The 6,756-nt window shown below is 37.4% G+C and overlaps 1 pseudogene; it reads right to left on the reverse strand.

Annotated features, from left to right (window-relative positions):
- Positions 1 to 871: 871 nt before the first annotated feature.
- Positions 872 to 5,623, reverse strand: LOC103939915 (annotated as a pseudogene).
- Between the last annotated feature and the right edge of the window lie 1,133 nt (positions 5,624 to 6,756).

Genomic DNA, 6,756 nt, shown 5'->3' on the forward strand with positions numbered 1-6,756 from the left:
TCCATCCGTATTGTGGAGCTACCGGTTTGTGCAGTACCGCTGGCCTTGAGAATTTATCTGTCTGTGTCGTATGCTTTAGGCAATATCACATGTACATAGGGCAGTGACATGATTATTTTTCTCTTGAGAAAATAATTTATGAAAAATTCTGTATCAGGATTGAATCGAGCTGAGTGCTTTTTACCCAAACATTCATTTTGTTTATATGAATTGTTATGTGTAATTGATCATTTGCTCCTGCTTGATTGCTAGTTATTAGTATCGAATTTGTTTCCAGGATAGGCAAGAGTTTGAGACCTACTTCACACTACGGAAACACATTCGACTGCAATCACTAGCAATCAATTATTGCAGATCCAGTTGAGATGATGCGCCTTGCTTCTGAAGTCTGCAATTGTTTCACTCACCTTACTTGTTGTTCAGCGTTCGTTCCTGATTCAAATCATCCTCTCAGTGCTTTTAACGGAGAAACTTGTATATATCAGTTTTATTCTGATGGTAAATGTGGAACAAATGGGTAACCGTATCTGTTCATGCATTGTAAAACCGTGCAAGTTGTGTAAAGCATTTTTCGGAGTGATTATGTATGCAAAGCTAATTCCTTTTCGTTAGTGGTGAAAATTGAGAAAAACCTATTCATCAGTTTTTGTCCATGGGGCTGGGGCGGCTCGTTTTTAGCAATTACAGAGTATTCACAATCGTATTCTCGATTGGTGAATCTAACTTTCGTTCCAAAACGTCTGCCAATTGCATTCTCCAAGAGTTATAATTTAAACCGGCTTAATCTGTTCTGAAAATCGGTTGTTTTTCAATGAGAAAATTCTATAAAAACTTAGAAACCAAGGATACAGAGGTACGATGCTAAAGAACACGTCCTGTTCAAGTAAAACTCGAAAACCTGCTTAGAGTAAGAAGTACCGAGAACACCACACTGCAAGCAAAGCATGTGCAAGCAGGGATGAAAAGAAAGAACAAATGAAATTTGCATATGGAGAACAACACAATGAAGGCATCCCAGACTGCGGCTTCCTGGACTGATCACTTTTACAGGACCGCAACTACAGGAATAGCTAAAGCTAGTCTAACGGAGCAGCATTTTTCGACCGTATGTGAGGGGCAGCACGTATTCCTTTGCAGAGCTTCCTACGGTCGCCTGCGTCCTCAGAGATGCCAATGCTGTTGTCTGTAACCACAAGTCGACTAAGTTATGCAGCTCCAATGTAGGAAGTATTGGCTTTCCGTGCAATGTGACCTCCACCTGCATTAGGCATGAAGGGAAATTCAGTATCAAATATAGGCATACTTCATGAGTTTAAAGGTCTGATTAGAAAAATAAATTTACTTGTCTGCATCAAAAAATTGTTCTGCTTTTAGTACGCAAATCGACTGAGTTTTTGAGCGTCTACTATCATAAAGTCCAGTTAACTTACCAGAAAAACTAGGGTTGGCAACAATGGACAAGTGAAATGGGAAATAAGTGATCAGATAAATCAACTATACCTAGTTCTGACCACAAAAATATCAGTTTCAAATATCATTAGCAGAACGAAACAATTCACGAATTTAGCTCCTGCTTGCCAGTGGTTTATGTACTGAAGAAGACTATCACCCAAGTTACCCCAAAATCCCAATTGAACAGTATGAATTCATGAACAAAAGGAGTAATCTCTGATTCACTTATTTCCATTTCAAGAAATAAAACGATGAATTTGGTTTTCGCAGGACAAGGAATCTTCATTTTCGATATATGAAAAAACGCTTCCCGTCCCCTTTTTCTTCACCATCATAAGTTTGAAGTTGTATACATGCACAAACAGTAGTAACTGAAAAGGGACAAAGATGATGTTACCTCATCCTCGCTGGTAAGATTCAGCTTTTTCAGCCAGGTACTTTTTTAAGAAAGAAACGGGAAAGCTACCATCCCTATGGAATTTCGAGAAACATAATTGAAGTTAATATCTGCGCTTACAAGAAATTAAACGAATAAATTACGCTAAACATAGCCAGAAAATTGCAAGAGAGCATTTTCATCCAACGGTCAGTTCTGTCCCACAGAACTAATTTTGGATGCTCCTGCCATGTAAAATACACAAGTGTTCTCCAAGAAAAGGGGGCATGAGAACAAATAAGGGCGCATGCATTCATCAAACAAGTCGCAAAATTTTCATAACGCCAGTCCATGGAAAGGCAGTACAGTTTTGTACCAACTATCGAAAATGGAAATAATATTTCTTTTTGGACATCTGGAAAATGATACAGATTGAGTTGAGCATATATATCATGAATGAAGAGGGAAAAATCTAGTTGCTTCTTGCTTGTAAGATATGATCTATTGCCATGAACTTTACATCGAGACTGAAAAATTTGTGGTCCAGGGATCGGCTAACAGTAAATGCAAGAAAATAGAAGGGCATAAGTTTAATGAAAATTACTTGACTCTCAAGTAACATGAAGGTAACTGTGGCAAGGGTCGAAAGCCTTCCCTGCAATAATCAATTTCTAAATTGTTAAACCCAATTTACGAAAAGGGAAAAAAAGAATCAAAATCAGTTCTTGATTAAAGCAATGGGAACAAAATCTCACTGGTGATCGGAAGCAAACAACGAGAACCAAATTGGACGTAATATTCTGTCACACTTATCATTTGCATCAACCACAGATTGTGCTGGAATGTTGAGTCCGTCAGGTACAGCTGGTTTTCTTTTTCGTCCACGTTGTGGTTTCCTAAAACTCACCAAACCCGATGGCGCAGGATTAGATTGATTCACACTACCACTGACTTTGGATTTGTTACCATAGTCTATAACGGGCTTAACCTCACATGCTTCGTTGTTGAGCGCATCAGGCAACATTGGTTCGGAAATAGGAAGTTGCAGTTGCAGATTAATCTTATCAGGACTTTTCTTGCTTGCAGCTTCAACCAGGCGGTCTAATGGTTTCCAAATTTCAGGTTTCACATCCCCTGATTGAGGATTGTCCACCACACCCTTGTTAAGCATGTGCTGCTTCAATGATCCCTCAGCAGAGTTCTGCATCAACATATTTCAACATGTTTGAAAGGATAAAAATGGACAAGTAAACATATTGAAACGATTTTTTTTTGTCCCCTCTTTTACCTGTTTGGTAAATAGTGCAACCGTTTTTAGTGTCTGAGGTGACTTAAGTCTCTCATGGAAAACATCCTCGTTCTTTTCAGGCTCCTGAATCGAAAGTGACTCTGGTAGAGGAAATCTCCTTCGTGCAGGATACCTTCTTTGTCCACTTATCTCAGACCCACCTGATCCTTGAGGTGAATTTATCAACAATGACGAGAGATATATCTCCTTTCTTTTAGCTGGGATTGAAGTTGAGGGCACAGCAGGTTCCTTAACCTTTTTCCTTCCGGAAAGAAGGGGATCTGCCTCTACATCTTGCACATTATCGTCTGCAGGTGCCTTAGACTTTCCACTTTCGGAAGGAAGCAGCTCTGCTGTTATATCTTGCACATCGAAGTCTGCAGGTGCCTTAATCTTTCTCCTTTCATAAGGAAGAAGCTCTGCCGTCATATCCTGTGCATTGCAGTCTGCAGGTTCCTTAACCATTTTTCTTTCAGAAGGAAGGGGCTTTGATGTTGTATCTTGCGCATTGTTGTCTGCAGGTATGTTGACCTTTTCTCTGTCAGAAGGGAAGATATTGCCCACTATATTATCCCACATGCGGTCTGGCCTGCAGACAAGGAAAGAAAAAGGATAAGCGTAAGCCAACACAGATCTCAATAGTCCTTTCCATATCAGGCTGCAATCTATGAATTCTTCATCAAATGTGAGCCTGCTTGCCTCTGTATGTTTGGTCATCAAGAAATTAAAAAAAGGGTAACTACGCGTTGAATGTAACAAAAAGCAGAAGTGATAAAACATAAAAAAATAAAAAAAACTATGCTTTGCAACTGTTCTTTGTTGACACATGGTTTGAAACAAACTGTTGATACACAATATCCTTCCGAAAACAGCAGTTGGTCTGAACAAATGGTTCTACACTTTAAATTTTATTAGTTAAACTAGGCTTTTGAATTTATGTGGTGTTCAGAGCCTATACTACTAATTGAGCAGTTTGTGCATCAAATCTCTTTTGTTTTTGTGCTAATGAAGTTTACTACTAATAATCCAATTTACAGTCTAACTATTTTTCTAGCATGATATAAGGTTAGAACATGAATTTGTAACCGATATTTAAACATATAAACATAGGACTATTATTGATGATCAAATTCAAATACCTGAGTTTTTCCAATGGGGCAACCCCTAAATGAGTATTGCATTGTGGGCAGCAATCCAACTCTTCATCTACTATCTTTGAGTATATGCACTTCTTGCAAACTGTTCTCGAAACAAAAGGAGAGGAGTCAGATTGGTGTAAAATAAAACACATAATGCAGCTCACTCCATATAATTCAGATAAATTTAGACAAAACCCAAGACGGTATGGGACGAATGAGCAATGAAAGATCTTATGGGCGAACACAATATGTGGATTCTTGCATGCTACATGTATTTAGCACACACCATGTTCTTTGGGAAACAACAGGAATCTAAGATGAGATGGAAAATATAAATTGTGATTCTTTGTATATATTTTGCAAGTAAATTTGGGAAATTAACCAGAACTCTTTGCTAGTAGGTTGTCCTGTCCAGTGCAGAGTGAAACTTGACCTAGATATTAACACTACAATAAATTTATAGACCACCATGACGGAAGCTCGCAATAATATGTAGTCAAAAAATACGAAAAAAAAAAAAAAAACAAAATCCGAAAGTAAATTAATTTATGGTAAAGTCCAAGTCGTTCATTACACACATATGTAAGGAAATACCAACAATTATTAATAGTTTGACATATTCCTAAAGCGAACTGTTACTGACACTCCAAAATGTACATAAACTCCTCCATGTGTGCAGTTTTGTTCTTATGTTTTTATACAAAAACTTGGACAATCAAAATGCAAAATTGAAAAAAGACCCAGATCATGAAAACATGACAATAAACATCCTATATCAAAGAATGGGAGAGCGTCAAGAAAACACATGAAATCAGATAAAAAAACATAATATTGGATGAAACATGAAGGGGAGAGAAAGGGAACTGACATGTATGAAGGCATTCACATATGGTAGTGGCCTCGCAGAAGTGCATGTTGCAGAGTGGACATCTCACGCAATCTTCGATCTTCTTTCTCTTTCTCTTGACCACCTGACCACTCATCGTCAACGAACACAACCAGTGCTATTCTCTTTCTTTAATTATTCTGTAACTCACGTACACCTGGTGCATGTCACCTTCAATATTCTCGACCAGAAAATCAAGAGACAGGAATCGAATCACAGAGAAATCGAGCACGCAAACAAAACCCAGTACGGGGTTTCCTGATTCTATGTGGTGATGAATGATGATAGCTATTGGGACGTGTTTGGTCGGCGAGAAAAAAACAGAAGGAAAAGAAAAAAAACCAGAGTGGATAGAGATTTTGGAGTATTCGAAGAGGGTTCTTGTTCGATTTGGACAATGGGATTGGGGTTGGATTGATGATCTGTTCGAGGCACAACAGCTATAATCTCACCTCCTCCCAAAAATCATAAAACAAAAAGACATAAACACAAACGCACGCATGAAAAAGTATAACTATGCGTGAGTTTGATCAAACAGACACAAATATGCACAATAAATCCTAAGGCGCCATGGTAAGATACGTTGGTGGTGTTTATGGGCTTAAACTGCGCCCAAAAGTTTTATTTTGTTTCTAAACCTTCTATTTTTCTACTATCGGAACCAAAAGCCAAATATGATTTTTTCCCCTCAGTTGTCCAATTTTCACTATTAAGTGTTCCCTTGTCAACAGGATCCTCTCCAGATTTTCTTAGAGAGGATTTTAGGAATCCGTGAATTATGTATATCTTTTAAATAAAAAGATTTAAAATAATTTCTAACCGTACGATATACGATGAACGGACACAATTCACGGATCCCTGGAATTCTCATAAAGAGGATCCGACAAAGATCCGAATTCGTTCCCTTGGGATGCAGGATGTCACACTACTGTGCGATGGTTTTTCTCTTTACATATAATTCAAATTTAGTATTAGTTTTGTAAATAGTAAGTTCAATACAAAATTATAATTATGACTGTCTTAACGTGTGATTTAACTTAATTCTCCCTGATTTAAATATATAGGTTTCTTTTTCCATTCATTGTCTTAACTTTTTTGTGTTTTTGTTTTTCCTTATTTAATTGCTTCATGCAATTCCAGTCCACTAATGACTAAGGAAGTGGAACATAGAAAACAAAGATGCATGATTTTCTTGAAAATAGCGAGCATAAAAATGCAGGATTTTTCTTTTTTCCCCCAAGAAACCTATATATTAATTTGTTCAAAATCTATATATTAATTTGTGTGCGTTTAGTTTGTGACTTTGAAGAGTAAACTTGGTTCATTGTATCACCAACAAAGATGTATCCACCCAAAAGAATACCTAATGTATAGTGTTCAATCTCTAATTAATCCACACCAAAGAAACAACAATATTATCCTAGCTACCTGCAAAATCCAGTACCGGGAAAGGGAAACTATTCTTCAACCAAATCCTTTTGTTAATTCCATGAAATAACTGTTCAAGTATTGAAGAAATTAAAGGAAAGTGATAGGAGTAGTAGCTTTTCTGTAAAATTTGATGGGACTGAGAATTGTGGCACTACTGATATAGGTATTGATCTTCACACTCTAG

The sequence above is a fragment of a genome, unplaced genomic scaffold (genome assembly GCF_019419815.1).
Source record: "Pyrus x bretschneideri cultivar Hongxiangsu unplaced genomic scaffold, Pyrus_bretschneideri_v1 Contig21, whole genome shotgun sequence".
NCBI lineage: Eukaryota > Viridiplantae > Streptophyta > Magnoliopsida > Rosales > Rosaceae > Pyrus > Pyrus x bretschneideri.